This window comes from Megascapheus bottae, chromosome 11 (assembly GCF_031878675.1).
Source record: "Megascapheus bottae isolate mThoBot1 chromosome 11, mThoBot2.hap1, whole genome shotgun sequence".
NCBI classification, from domain to species: Eukaryota; Metazoa; Chordata; class Mammalia; order Rodentia; family Geomyidae; genus Megascapheus; species Megascapheus bottae.
In genome coordinates this window covers 6,073,588-6,088,488 of record NC_143519.1, presented here as the reverse complement: position 1 = coordinate 6,088,488, position 14,901 = coordinate 6,073,588, and the positions used below count along the sequence as shown (strand labels likewise).

At 40.6% G+C, this 14,901-nt stretch overlaps 1 long non-coding RNA gene across 1 annotated transcript; it reads left to right on the top strand.

The window, feature by feature from the left end:
* The first annotated feature begins 770 nt into the window (after positions 1-770).
* Positions 771-5,832, top strand: LOC150056699 (uncharacterized). Its single transcript, XR_016536970.1, has 3 exons — positions 771-932; positions 4,994-5,295; positions 5,797-5,832. It is a non-coding gene; the product is annotated as an uncharacterized LOC150056699 (long non-coding RNA).
* Positions 5,833-14,901: the final 9,069 nt, after the last annotated feature.

The window sequence follows — 14,901 nt, the reverse complement described above, 5'->3', positions numbered from 1 at the left end:
CATCTATTTCTGATTCCAGTTTTTTTGTTGTTGTTATTTGTTTGTTTTGTTTTGATGGCTCATGGTGCTTGAACTCTGGTCCTGGGCTCTGTCCCTTAGCTCTTCAGCTCAAGGCTACTGCCCTACCCCTTGAGCCACAGCCCCACTTCCTGTTTTTTATTGATTACGTGGAGATAAGAGTCTCAGGGTCTTTAGTGCATGACTGGCTTTGAACCATGATCCTCATATCTCAGCCTCCTGAGTAACTATGATTACAGGTTTGAATCACTGCACCTAGCTTATGCTTCCAGTTTTAATTCTGTTTTCACTGTCTATGAGTTCTTGGACAAAGCAGTTTAGTGTTAATATGCCCATTTCTCAGCACAATACACTCTGGTCCATGTCACCTTTCTATCATTCACCATCCAATAATTACCTGGATCCATTTTCACATAGATATTGAATATTATGACTGTTGGATATGTTCTTTTAACTTTCATTTTAAATATCTGCATAAGAGATACGCTGGGGTGTGGGGAGCCGGAGCGGCCGCCACTAAACAACCTCTTAGTTCTCCTTATTTGGTATGTGAATGCAGAGCGTTTGCTCTTTCCTCTGAGTCTGCGCGTATGACGTCAGTGGCCTGACCAATCCCGAGTTTTAAAACGGCCCTGGCAATGGAGCGACCAATGGCAAAAAACCCCGGGTTCCTTGATTGTATGTAAGCAGCTGCATTTCCCTGCCCGGACCCTTTCGCTTCCTGCTCTCCCTTCAACCAAAAGGCTCTCCGATAAAGTATGATTTGAGAAGAATCCTCGAGTGGTGGTCGTTCTTCCTCACTGGTCGAGGAGCTCACCGCAACTGGTGCCGGAAACCCGGGACCTTGGGAAGACAGGACAACAAGCGAGGGGCCGAGGAGGATTCAGAACTCGACATACGGAGAGGAGACGTCGGTAAGTATCAGCCTGATCAGCTGAGATCCCCAGGTATGCTGTTTTTTTGGGTACAATTCTGGGTGCTTGCTGTTGTCCTTCCTTTGTGGGTGCTGCTGGTGTGTTTTTGTTGCATTTGTCTGCGTTGCGGCAACTCACAGATTGTTAAGAGAGCCAGTAGGACATTGACGAAGCACCAGGATAGTGTCTCTGAGGCAGAATCAAATGGGGAGGAAAAGGGTAGGCCAAAAAGAAAAGGGAAAGAAAATAAAAAAAGGAGACGTTATGTCAAAGAACAGAGGGTGGACGCACCCTTTCAAGATACCGTGCAGGAGGGAGATAAGGAGGACCAAGGCATAAGAACAATGGAGCCGCCCCCAGGGCAGTCTTCCCCTGATCCAGACAGGTTTCAACATTTACAAATAAGGGAGTCTAGAGATGAGGAGCTAAACGATTCAAATGAGGAGTTAAGCAACTCAGATGAGGAAGTGACTAACAATTCAGATGAGGAACAGGACCCGAAAGAGGGAAAAGGCTTGGAGGAGGCGGTTGCTAGGTATGAGGAGGGTAGGTATGGAGTTCAACGACCTCTTCTGGCCGGAGTGTCTAAAGGAAATGAGCAAGAGAGAGCCATGCCCTCTGCGCCCCTGCCTTATCCTGTGGCGGCGGGAAAAAGTCATTTCATAAAAGAAAGCACTTGGTCCCGCCTGGCGGCTGCGTTCCCAGTTTTTGAGAACCCAGTTACCCAGGAGAGGACCTTTGAACCAGTCTCCTATAAACAGTTAAAGGATTTGATGGAGGCAGTACATAATTATGGAGTTGCGGCCAGTTATACCACTGCCTTGCTTAGAAGACTGTTAATGCTATGACACCTAATGATTGGTATGAGGTCGCGCGGACATGCCTCGATTATGGACAGTTCCTTGACTTCAGGTCTATAGTTATGGACAGAGCTCAGGCTCAATATAGAGTAAATGTACAAGAAGGGCGGCCCGAGTGGACCGTGGACATGCTCCTAGGGCAAGGACAATGGGCTGCCGATCAGACAAATTTCCCCTGGGATGTTTATAAACAAATAAATGAGGTTTTTTACAAGTCCTGGAGGGCAATCCCAAACAAAGGCCAGGTCACTGGCAGCCTCACCAAAGTTACTCAAGCTGTCACGGAGCCATTCTCCGATTTTGTGGCCCGTGTGCTCGAAACGGCGGAGCGCGTTTTTGAAAATCTTGAAGTCTTTATGCCAGTTGTCCAACAAATTATTTTTGAGCAATGTACAAAGGAATGTCAGAGAGCTATTATGCCGGTCAAGGAAAAGGGCCTGGAAGCATGGATAAAAGCCTGCAGGGAAATAGGGGGGCCATTAACTAATGCAGGCCTGGCTGCAGCTGTACTGTCAGCCACCCGAGCGGCCAAGGACTCTAAAGGTAAAGGATGCTTCAAATGTGGCAAACTTGGACACTTTAAACGCCAGTGTCCCAGAACTGCTCCCCAGGGTCCTCAGGGAGTTCAAAAGATGCCAGGAACATGTCCTAGGTGCAAGAAGGGAAAACATTGGGCCAATGAATGCAAGTCAGTAAAAGATATTAATGGACAACCCATTCCTTCTCTTAGTGCAGACCAGGAGCCAAAAAACGGGATAAGGGGCCCCCGTCCCCAGGGCCCACAAATTTATGGGGCACTTCAGACTCCGGCACCTGTTCCCAGCTTACAGCAGCCAGTCCGGCCAGAAGGGCAACCCCAGGCTCCGCAGGGCTGGACCTCTGTGCCTCCTCCGGATTGGTCTTAACTCCAGCCATGGGAGTACAAATATTGGATACTAATGTAACTGGACCATTAGAAAGAGGCACGGTGGGATTGGTGTTAGGGCGCTCCTCCTCCACCTTAAAAGGACTAATAATTTTCCCGGGCGTTATAGATTCTGACTATTCAGGAGTAATCAAAGTTTTGTGCCACTCCCCTTACGGAGTAATCTCTATAGCCCCGGGAGATAGGATTGCCCAGCTTTTAATTTTACCTTCAAAACATGAAAACCTTCCTTCACTACAAAAGGAAAGGGGAGCCGCAGGCTTAGGCTCCACAGGGATTGATCTTGTGTGCCTGTCGATGGAACTGGACCAGAGACCCATGCTATCCCTACAAATAGAGGGAAAGTCCTTTCTTGGCCTGGTAGATACCGGAGCCGATCAGAGCATTATTCAATCAAAGGCCTGGCCCAAGCAGTGGCCATTACAAAAATCTTCTCAAACTTTACAAGGACTTGGATATGCTAATGCTCCCTGTGTCAGTGCTAAAGAGTTAGTGTGGAGAACTGAAGAAGGCCAACAGGGAACAATCCAATCGTTTGTAATCGACGTCCCTGTTAATCTTTGGGGACGGGATGTGCAACAACAATTAAAACTTAAACTGACTAATAATTATTCAGAAGTTAGTCAAAACATCATGAAACAGCAGGGATATGTTCCAACTCAAGGGCTTGGCAGATGTCTTCAGGGACGCCCAGAACCCGTTGAGCCTGCTCCAAAATTTAATAGGAAAGGATTGGGTTTTTCCTAGGGGCCACTGAAACAAAAGCTTCCATCAATAATGCGGTACCCATACCCTGGTTGACTCAGAAATCGGTGTGGGTCCCCCAGTGGCCCCTTTCACAAGAAAAATTGGAAGCTGCAAAAAATTTAGTTGAGGAACAGTTAAAATTGGGACACGTTGAGCCCTCTGTATCTCCCTGGAACACACCCATTTTTGTTATCAACAGGTGGTTTCCCTACTTGAACAGAGAGGGCTTATTATTGCCCCTGATAAAGTATATATGGGCGATTTTATTATGTGCCTTTCCCAATATTATTGATAACCATTATCCCAAGCATCCCCTGCTTGCCTTTGTAGAGAGAAATTTGGTTTATTTTCCTATTGTTACCTCTAAGAAGCCTTTGGCTACAGCCTTGACTATTTATACTGATGGGTCAAAAACTGGCCAGGGTGCCTTTGTGGTGGAAGGTCAAAATCCAGTCATGTTATATTTTCGACCGGATGTTCCCCAGGTCACGGAGTGCCTGGTGGTTCTAGAGGTGTTTAAAAGATTTGAAGAGCCCTTTAATCTTTTTTCTGATTCACAATATGTTGTTAATGCTGTTAATTCTCTTGAAGTCACCGCCTCAATTAGGCAGGCCAGCATGGTTTCTAACATATTATTACAGATTCAATCCCTTATTTTGGCAAGAAAGAATCCCTTTTATATAGGGCACATGAGAGCTCATACCTTGTTGCCAGGTCCCATGGCTAAGGCTAATGCCCAGGTAGATCAGGCAACTAGGGCCATGGTTTTGACAGCTATTGATTCTGTAGAATCAGCAAAAACTTTTCATCAGTTATATCATGTACCTGCTAATACTCTTAGAATAAAATTTAATATAACCAGACATGAAGCACGAAATATTGTTAAAGCCTGTCAGTCTTGTGTGATTTTTCTCCCCTCTCCTAATGTGGGGATAAACCCTAGAGACTTAAAACCAAATGCCCTATGGCAAATGGATGTTACTCATTTAGCGGAATTTGGAAAATTAAAATATTTACATGTCTCAGTGGATACCTATTCTGGCATAGTACATGCCACACCCTTGGCAGGAGAAAAGGTTTCCCATGTAAAAGTACATTGTTTAGAAGCCTGGGCGGCCTGGGGAAAACCCCTTCACTTAAAAACTGATAATGGCCCTGCCTATACTTCTCATGGTTTCCGCGCCTTTTGTGCGCAAATGCAAGTAGCCCATACAACAGGGTTACCATACAATCCGCAAGGACAAGGAATTGTGGAAAGAACCAACAAAAAATTAAAAGAAATACTTCAAAAACAAAAGGGGGGAATTGCAGAAGGAGCATCTCCCAGGGAAAGACTTTCCCTTGCACTTTTTACTTTAAATTTTTTAATTTTAAATAGTGATGATAAGTCAGCAGCAGATAGACATGCTGCCCAAAACCCAAAAATTATAACTGAGATGGTTAAATGGAAGGATGTTATTACAAATAATTGGTGCGGACCGGATCCCGTAGTAAGGAGATCCAGGGGAGCTGTTTGTGTTTTTCCACAGGAGCAGGAAACACCGCTTTGGGTCCCATTGCGATTGACGCGAAAGGTGGAAGGAGAACCCGAGAAAGGCACTGACGATGAAGATTATTCTCATGTTGGAGGCAATACTAGCAGATCCAGTGATGGCCCAGGAGAGGATTTTGTGGGCGCGGATGAAGACCTTTCCATTACCAATGCCCGTGACTAATGCTTCTAGGACAATGGACTGATCAGTTTGAAAATCTAACCACTCAATTAAGATCAGAAATTATGTTAGTTAATAGGACCAGGATCACAATAACAGCAGGACAAGTTTTGGATTGGGTAAAAAAATCCCCTGTCGTTTGTTAAGGAGTGGGCTGGGCTGGGAGTGTTTGTTGCAGCCTGTTGTGGGCCCTGTATTTTTTGCCTCTGGTTGCTCTGTCGCATGAGATCTCGCAATAGAAGGGATAGAGTACTAATTGCTCATGCACTCACTGCCTTGGAGCAAGGACACTCTCCCCAAAATTTGGCTTGCAGCTTTAAAAAACCAACTAAAGTGCCCTGTACTGCCTTTGCACCCTCGAGACCTTAGTCTATTGCACGAGGAATAGGAGTACAGGCAGCCAAGAGTTGTGAAATGTTGGACAAAGTACCACTCCTGACCCTAACAGGTTAGGGAGAGCATGTGCGTCAGCATATGGGTATGCGCCCCTAGCCCATCTCCACAAAGGGGATAGAGGGCCTGAAGGGGAGGGATCCAGAGTTGATCGCCTGGGTCACTCCTCTAGAATGGGACCTCAAGTTTTACTTTGGAGGACAGCACCTCTACTCTCTTCACAACAGGTATGTTGACTTGCTGCAACAAAACAAGAAAGGGGGAGATGTGGGGAGCCGGAGCGGCTGCCACTAAACAACCTCTTAGTTCTCCTTATTTGGTATGTGAATGCAGAGCGTTTGCTCTTTCCTCTGAGTCTGCGCGTATGACGTCAGAGGCCTGACCAATCCCGAGTTTTAAAACGGCCCTGGCAATGGAGCGACCAATGGCAAAAAACCCCGGGTTCCTTGATTGTATGTAAGCAGCTGCATTTCCCTGCCCGGACCCTTTCGCTTCCTGCTCTCCCTTCAACCAAAAGGCTCTCCCATAAAGTATGATTTGAGAAGAATCCTCGAGTGGTGGTCGTTCTTCCTCGCTGGTCGAGGAGCTCACCGCACTGGGGTAAATTCACATTTCACATAATTAATGAATTATCTGTTGCATTTCCCTATTTGGATTATATACAATAATGTCTCACTTTTATTCCTAACATTGGGAATTTCCTGGTACTGAGGTTGTATTCTTTTTCTCTCTACTCATTAGTTTTGTCCCTGACTTCATGTTGTCCCTGCCCTGGCACCATCTATGCAGCACGTTCTTTGCACTCATTGAAGGCAAGAAGATACTCCTTTCCTGCCTCCAGCCTTCGGCCAACACGCCTGAAACTTGAAAAACTAATGCCCAGTGTACTGAACAGGAACTTCTGTATAAACATAAGAATCATTCATACTAGAAAAACGTATGTGGTGTTGATCTATATTAAGAGCCCTTACCAACAGGCTGTTTCAATGCACACCATGTCATCAAATGTGTCTGTCAATATATGAGGAGCTTGTTACGTTGAGGTGCATCAAACTGGTGTTACCTATACCAACTTACCATGACTATTAGGGCAGTGAGATTCCTCTTTTCGTAGCTATATTTCAAAAGATGTTTCCTATTCAGTAATATTCCCTTGTCCTGTCCTTTTCATCCTAAAATTTTCAATAGAACATCAATATGAGAGGCGCCAGAAGACACAATCTACCAGCTATTTGCATCATGTACAGGGACATATTTGTCTATGTTTGAATCTTTCGTTAGAAAGCTAACAAACTTCTTGGTTTGCATATTTTCCCAGATTACAATTAGCCTAATCATTTTTGTAAAATGAAGGAAAAATAAATTATATCACTGAATTCCCCCTCAGCACAACAATTGCTTCAAGGGAAGGTGGAAAGTTTACTCAACAAATCCTATCATGTAAATGTTTTTAGGTGGTTACTGATTTTCCATTCTTCTGAGAAGTTTGTCTTGCTACAGGTTTTGCAAGGCCAGCTCTCTCAGTCTTTGTCTCTGTCTCTGTGTTTCTGTTTGTCTCTATCTCTGTTTTTCTCTCTTGCTCTGTCTCTCTAGCTCATGCTGAGTATGTGTGTGTGTGTGTGTGTGTGTGTGTTTGTGTGTGAATGCCCATGCGTATCTGTATGTATAGTCTCAGTCATGATGCATACAGAGTTGAAAAGTTCAGGGAAAGACCTAGAGGATTTGGTGACATAAATGGCAGGAGTACCATTTCATTAGCTTAAAGGGAATATTTGCTTTATTTTTTTTACAAGTTAATAGCACATCAGAGACAATATGTCTTTGAAAAGAATTCTACATAGGATTTCTGGTCGTATGAAGAAGTGATTTTTAAAAGGTGCCAATACATAACATCATTTTACAAGTACAAAGATGAAATTTCTTTTTGAACATTTTATAGATGTGATTTAAATGATGTATTATTTTAATATCCAAATAATGAATTAATACTTATTAATATATATATATATACACACACACACACTGCATGAGCGGGTCTTCATATTCTCTACCATGACACTTTTATTGCTGTGTAATCAAAATAAAAAAGCCCAGGGAATTTTATGGAAATATCTTCAACTTTATTTAACATTGTATACCATGGAGTTATTTAAAAAGCTCTGAAATATGCAGTGAGGCTTAGAGTCTGATTGTGTATCACTCCTCTAGTACCCTGTGCAGAAGACAAGAGGTTTGACAACAATGCAATGCAAGATCATGAGCTCACACCAGACTGATTGTAAATCTATTTATTAAATCTATGTACCTATTTATCATTTATATAGCATCTATCAACTGTATCTTTCATTTATTTATTTATCTATGATCATTCTGTCTATATTGTAGCAGGACCTTTGTGATCATGAATCATTTTGGTAATAAAACTTGTAGAAGTCTTAGAATGATCTATATGTATCCTAAACACCTAAAATCTAATTCCAGAGCTTTTTCCTACCTCTATATGTCATATATGTATTAATTACTTGAAAATTATGTTATTTAATAATAAAAGATAACATTTAGAAAATAATCATATGTATTCATGCTTATCTAAGTTAGGATTGACTGTTTTTCCTACTACCCATCTAGAAATAATAAAATATATAGAAATAATGGGCTAAATGTGTATTTCTGAGACATTTTGGAGCATTGAAACTATGCTTTGTGCTACCTTAACAGCTCATGCAGGTTGTTCTGAATTTGGTTAAATGTGTGGAGTCTGTCCATTAAAAATAAATTCTAATGTAAACTATAAACATTTGGTGATAAGGGTATACCAGTGTATTACCAAACAGCTGGCTAGAGTCCTTTTATTCTTCCTGGATATGATCTGAATTGGTCATACTTTCTTTAAATGTACTTATCTATCTAATGGCTTACTATTAATTGGTTATGATATCAACACTCAAAAATATTTAGATCCATGTATCATCCATACAAACATAATATGACATAACCCCTGATCTTGTTTTAATAAAAGGGAACCAAATAGGTTATCATAATTTTATTACAATATTCCAGATTTTAAAATATAAATACTTAGACAAAACTGTATAGACTTGGTACAATACAATTATTTTCTTCTAAGAATAAAGTACAAATGCTTTCATGAGATTTTGTGATTTATAAAATATTATCCCATAATACCCAGTGCTACTTTCATGGTAGCACTATCCGAAAATGAATTCCACGGTCTGAATTAAGTTTAAGTGTGACTATTATCTTCTAGGCACTGGTAGCTCACGATTATAATCTAGCTACTCAGGAGGCTGAGACCTGAGGATCAGGGCTCAAAGCAAATATAAGAGGCACTATGGTACAATGTGGTAGAGCACTAGCTTTGAGCCAATGAGCTCAGGGACAGTGGCCAGGCCCTTATTAGTTCAAAACCCAAGACCAAAAATAAATAAGTAAATAAATAGATGAATAAATAGATCACTATCTCTATTTAAAAGGGTGATTAGTAAAGAAACAGATGAAAAAATCCTGTTATTTCAGTGAAATGAATTAAACGTAAGGTCAAAAATTATGTGAATAATTCAATATTCACAATTCATTCAAAATATTAAGCTCAAACTTTTTAAAGTATTAGAATAGTCAATCAATATGGCTGGCATCTGGATTGATTAAATTTTCCAAGATTATTCCGATATTTGTTTTAAAGGATTCATTGATAATTTTTCACTTTTGTTCACTCTGCTCTTTTCCACCAACCATATAAAATACATGCCCTGTCATAAACCCAAAGGAAGAGGAATAAAACACACTGTGTGTTTTTATGAGAACAGCAGATGCAACCCACTGAAGTTCATAAAGCAGATAAAAAGGGAAGAAAAATAATAGAGGGGATGAAATTTATCAAAGTATATACGTAACACAAAATGAATTCCATTCAATAAATAAAAACAACTACTAAAGATCCTATCATTAAAAGAGAGGAAAAGTTCTGTGAAAATTTAAGTCCTGAAGAGGAATTTTCAGGGAATTATGCACCTTAGCCCTGTCCCTAAGTCTATTATGGAAATTTCTGATTAACAGTCTAAACAACAATCATGTAGACCTGAATTTAATCAGCTGATAGAACTGTGTGTCAAGAAGGGACTTGTTTCCTCCTTATCATTACAGAGAACAAAGACAGAAAATATTTTAAGTAATATAAATAACAAGGTATATATGCATATATATGCTTATGTATATTCAATGTACATTTAATATTTTCTTTAAAATGATCAGTTAAAGTTCTTTAGCAGCTCTCTTTTAATTGCACTTGAAATGTTCTTTTACTTCCATTTAATTTTCAAAAACAAACATTCAGAACCCATTTTTATACAGTTTAAAGTAACACTTGTGAAGGTTCACAATACATAGAGACATTTGCAAAGTTTAATGTCTTTACAGATGGCAATATTGCACCTTGGATTATATTTTGAAATTATTTTAAAATTCAAGTTTTGAGTGAATAAATGGAAGGTGAAAATTGGTAGTTTCACACAGCTCCACACATCGTGCCTTTGTCTGAGTGCAAGGACACGAAACTGATTCTCACTATTTGATTATCTATGCATTTATCATCTATCTTGCCTGTATTTTTTTTCCTCTGAGCACCTTTCAAAGAACTGCATAACTAAAAGGTTTTCCATTATATGTAATTTTAAAAGGAATAAATGATATGCAATCATATATAATGCAGAAAAACTTATGACCATCTGTCTTCCGAGAGATTCACCTTTAGCCTCAATCACTCTCAGAAAGCCACGGACAGACGATGTGACAGTGTCAGAGGGTAGTGAATGGTGAGTTCTCCATGGTGGAATAGGGAGATGACACTCCTTTACCAATGTCACACTTTCCTAACCTGCATATGACAGGGAGAAAAAGCACACAGACACTGCAATCATTTCCCTATTATATTGTCTTCTGTGTTTCATCTTAATATGTGAAGCTCTAGACATTATTTTTTTCTGGCTACCCATTGCACAGAAATGTGAGTGGGCACAGAAATGTGAGCTGTTCACAGGATGCCTATGTTTTACAAAATGAGTTTGGGTTGTATGAATGGAAGGTGTGGTCAAGCTGTACTAAAAGAACCATGGTAATATGTTTACAACGGTAGTATGTAAAGAGACATTCTCATCTGTGCATAGGCTGTTGGGAATCTTGTTGTTGCTTTTTCCTTTCTGTGAAATGTAGATCGTGTCATTAGAAGAGACGCTGTCTCTTCTAGAAGTCTGCTATTTCGGTTGGTGTTGCCAGTGGGGCTTCTGTGGACTGGGCTACCAAGAGCCCCCCAGGCATGTCATTGGAGGGGAGGAATGGAGAGAGATTCTGAAGAACTCCACACCACATGTGGCTCTGGTCTGAAGATGGCCATGCTTTCTGAAGGTCATGTGCAAAAGCCTCTTCTTCAGCATTTGCCTGTGATGCTTCTGCTCCTCTCCTTCCCTCCTTGCTAAGAATAAGATGTGAAGTAAGAAGGATGAATTTGCACGACCTGCTCTTGACACAGCTGAGATTGCTGCATGCATTTTTCACATTCTGACTCGATATTTTCTTGGGCTTTCACAGCTTTGTTTAATTTGCTAATCTGAAGTTATTTGGCATAGTCCCTGACTGTATGGCGAGGCTCTGATGTGTGCTACTCACTGTCTGAGTCTCTGGAAGTCCCCGCCTACATGGAATTCTGCCTGCTGGACCCAAAATTCTAATGAGCGATAATTAAACTGCATCATTTCAGACAGGGATTAAGGTTTAAATAAAAGCACTCCTCCTATCAGTGTGGGAAACTTACTCTATGTGATGTGGCCACATTCCTTCCTGGGTTTAAAATGTGTTTAGGAGATATGGAACAGCCAAGATCTTCATTACAACTCCAGGGGTGATTTAGACAGGGAACGCATGTTGTGACTACAAGGCCTTCAGGAAAAACAAAGGTGGAATTTCCTGGCAGCCTCTCGAGGAAGGAGATGCAGGAGTGTGTCGCCCTGAGTCCCAGAGCTCTGGGGCCCCAGGAACTAAGGCAATTTGTATTGGAATCTCTTAAATTTTTCTAAAAAAGCTAAATTAGTAAAGATGCTGACTAATATTTTCTATTTTTGTGAAATGGCTGCTACACATGTACTGACTACAAAGAGTATTTATTTATTTCCTTACTGATATAGAAACCATAGTGGCAATTATACTCAAGGCCCCATACTTGCTAGGCAAGCACTTTACCACTGGCGCCATATCCTGAGCTCTTCCGGCTTTATTTTATTTTTCTGCGTTCGCTTAGCTCCACCAGACTGTAATCTTCCCGCTCACACTCTGGTCTATTAGGATTACGGGGGTGAGCATCAACGTCCAGTTTGTTCTTTGAGGAAATCTTACCTTGTTTGCCACATAGCTGGAATTGTATGTGTGAGTGGCGGTGGTTAATTAAAATTCACATTTGTGCTCTCCTTATTCTTGACTGAGCAGCCTAAATGCAGTTTGGTTTCCCACTTAGCTCACAAGCATTTGGAGCGGGCTGTGCGCAAACCACCCTATTTTGGAGCAATTCTAGAAGGTTGATGGACTCTCCACCGTACTTACAGTGATTGCAAACTTAAGCAGTCATTGGGGCCGGGAGTTTGGCCTACTGGTAAAGTGCTTGCCTAGCATGCACAAAGACCCAGGTTCAATTCCTCTGTACCACATACATAGAAAAAAGCCAGAAGTGGTGCTGTGGCTCAATGGTAGGGCTCTGGCCTTGAGAAAGTCCAAGGACAGTGCTCAGACTCTGAGTTCAAGTCCAGGACTGGCAAAACAAACAAACAAACAAACAAACAAACAAACAAACAAACTTAAGCAGTCAGCTCTCAGAAGCAAAGCAGGGTTCCAAACGTCAAGGTCATAGTTCCAGAGGTACCCTGATTAAAAGGGGAAAACCACCAATAGCAGGAAGAGAGAATGTGGTCAATTGAAACTTTGCTTGTAGAGAGACCAGGCTGTATTTGTTTTTAGATTATGTTATTATTTCTTCAATTTTCCATTGAGTAAGAAATCATGTTTAAAAACAAGAACATGCAGGGCATCTTTCAGCTTCCTGCAACACATCTATGGGGTCTTGCTTAAAGAAAGGGAGCCATATTTGCTTCTGTGAGCATACTGCCTGGTACTCAGTAATTATGTCAACAGCCGTTTACAATGGGAGAGTTGATACTTTGTATTCAACCATGTTGCAAATAACATTTTTCAAACATTGGATTTCTGAATGCTAACAATTGATGTGATACCTACTCATTGCAGCCAAGATCTGTAAACAGAAGGAAATGACACAAAAACATATTAGTTGACCACAGAGGCCTCCATACAAGCAACTCAAATTTTATTGATTAAAACTAGTCTTTTTGTTCTTACCGATTGTCTAGGCCTTTCAGTCATAGTCAAAATAATGCTGCATTTTTCATTTGTGAGATTACAAATAGTTTTGTGTACAATAACATATTCTACTTATAGTTATGTAATACCCCATCTTGGAAATGCTATGATTTTGTACATTTTCCTGTACTCTGAGTGTTGTTTTCAGGTGTATTTCTTTGGTGTATTTGGTGGCTGTGAAAAGAATCCTTGCACATTGGATGTTCTCTCACGTTGTTCATCTAATGCACAGAATACCTTCAGTTCCTTCTTCAGGATTTATTCATATTTTACCTGTAAAACTCTGTACACATAGTCTGTCCCCACTCGACACAAAATTATCCTGAAGCTTCACAGCTTTGACTACAACAGTAATGTGAAAGTATCCTATTTTCAAGTATGAATTCAGAGTTAGGTCAACCCCAGGATTAGAATCTAAGAGTTGGAGTTCAACATGAACTACTCAGAAAGTTGTTACCAATTGCCCAGTTCCTCAGGTCGTCCTTCCAGACCTTGGCATATGTGGATTGTAGTTCTTGCCCAATCATCAGTCCAGACAATCAGATCAGTGAGATGCCTAGGGGTGGAGTGGGGGGGGGGAGATTTCTTGCACTGTCCACTTCTCAGTAGTTTGCATTTTTGAGTAGGTAGGTCCAAAATTTTGTCGATGAGAATGTGTTTATCTGTCAATGGACTCATGGGTAACAGAGCTGATGGCCTCTTCAGTTTGCCCCATGCAAAACTGACACTTTATGAGGTCTATACCAGAAATGAATTTTTGGCCTTAGCTCTCCCCATCTGCACAACTGTGAGGTGAAAAAACTTTTATTTGTTTCAAAACCAATCCAGTTTTAATACTGAGTTATGCCATGGTGATTTCAATTTGGTATTTTTAATCCAGTTCATAATCCTGATTTGTCTGTTGTGGCATGTGCCCTGGATCTAACGTGGAACTGGTTTCTGATTTTTCTCTGTTTCATACTGATTAGGAGCAAGGATTAGAAGCAGGAGTATGTAGAAGCACATAAAATGATATTCTTTTCCTAGTTAGTAAATACCTATCCCGATTATTCCTGTCCCATCCTCTTACTGCCCCATGATGGTTCTTTTTCTTTTGTCAATGTCACCACCTTTGGTAACATATAATACATTTTGCTTATTATATTTATTGGTTGCATTTCTTTTAAGCAACACAGTAATGTAAAATCTCCAGGGAATGGTTTTGTGTTATTGACTAATGTATTACTGGTGTGTGGTTAGAATTACATCAGCATGGCAGTCAATCGTTACAGAATGGATGTGTGGTTCTAAGTACTGCCAAATACTTAGTACTATATAGTGCTCTCATGAAAAGGTTACAGTGTCATATATGTGCCTCACTTGAGCTTACTTGAACTTTTGTTGAGTGAAGGGACATAACAATAAACTTATGTATGAGTGATTTTTGGAAATATCTCTGATTTCAATTTACTGATGACTGCTTATGTTCTTTAGCATGATTTCTAAGTCTACCTCTGTTGTGAGTAGTCAGGTTGACTAGAACTCATAGATTGTCTCTGGGAAAGCAGAGTGACTCCAGTGATCAGAATCCTATAGAAAAATATTTAAAATGATGTTTTCACTGAAATTTCCTCACTCATATTTTCATTTAAGCAAGTTCCATTTTAAACGCATATATTTGCATATTTGATCTATTTTTTTGTTAAGAATTAGTTGTTCCTGTGAATGTTGAAAGGAGGTAGAAGTGTGATGTTTCTGGGAAGTTTGGGATGACTGTATGCCACCACCAGTTGTCAACAAGAACAAAAAACTAAGACAAAAAATCAATTTGCAGATCTGGCCCTACAGGATGGAGAAAATTTGTTTCCAGAGCTGAGCAAATCGTCCTTGCCGTTCCAACTGTTCTTCCAACTCTC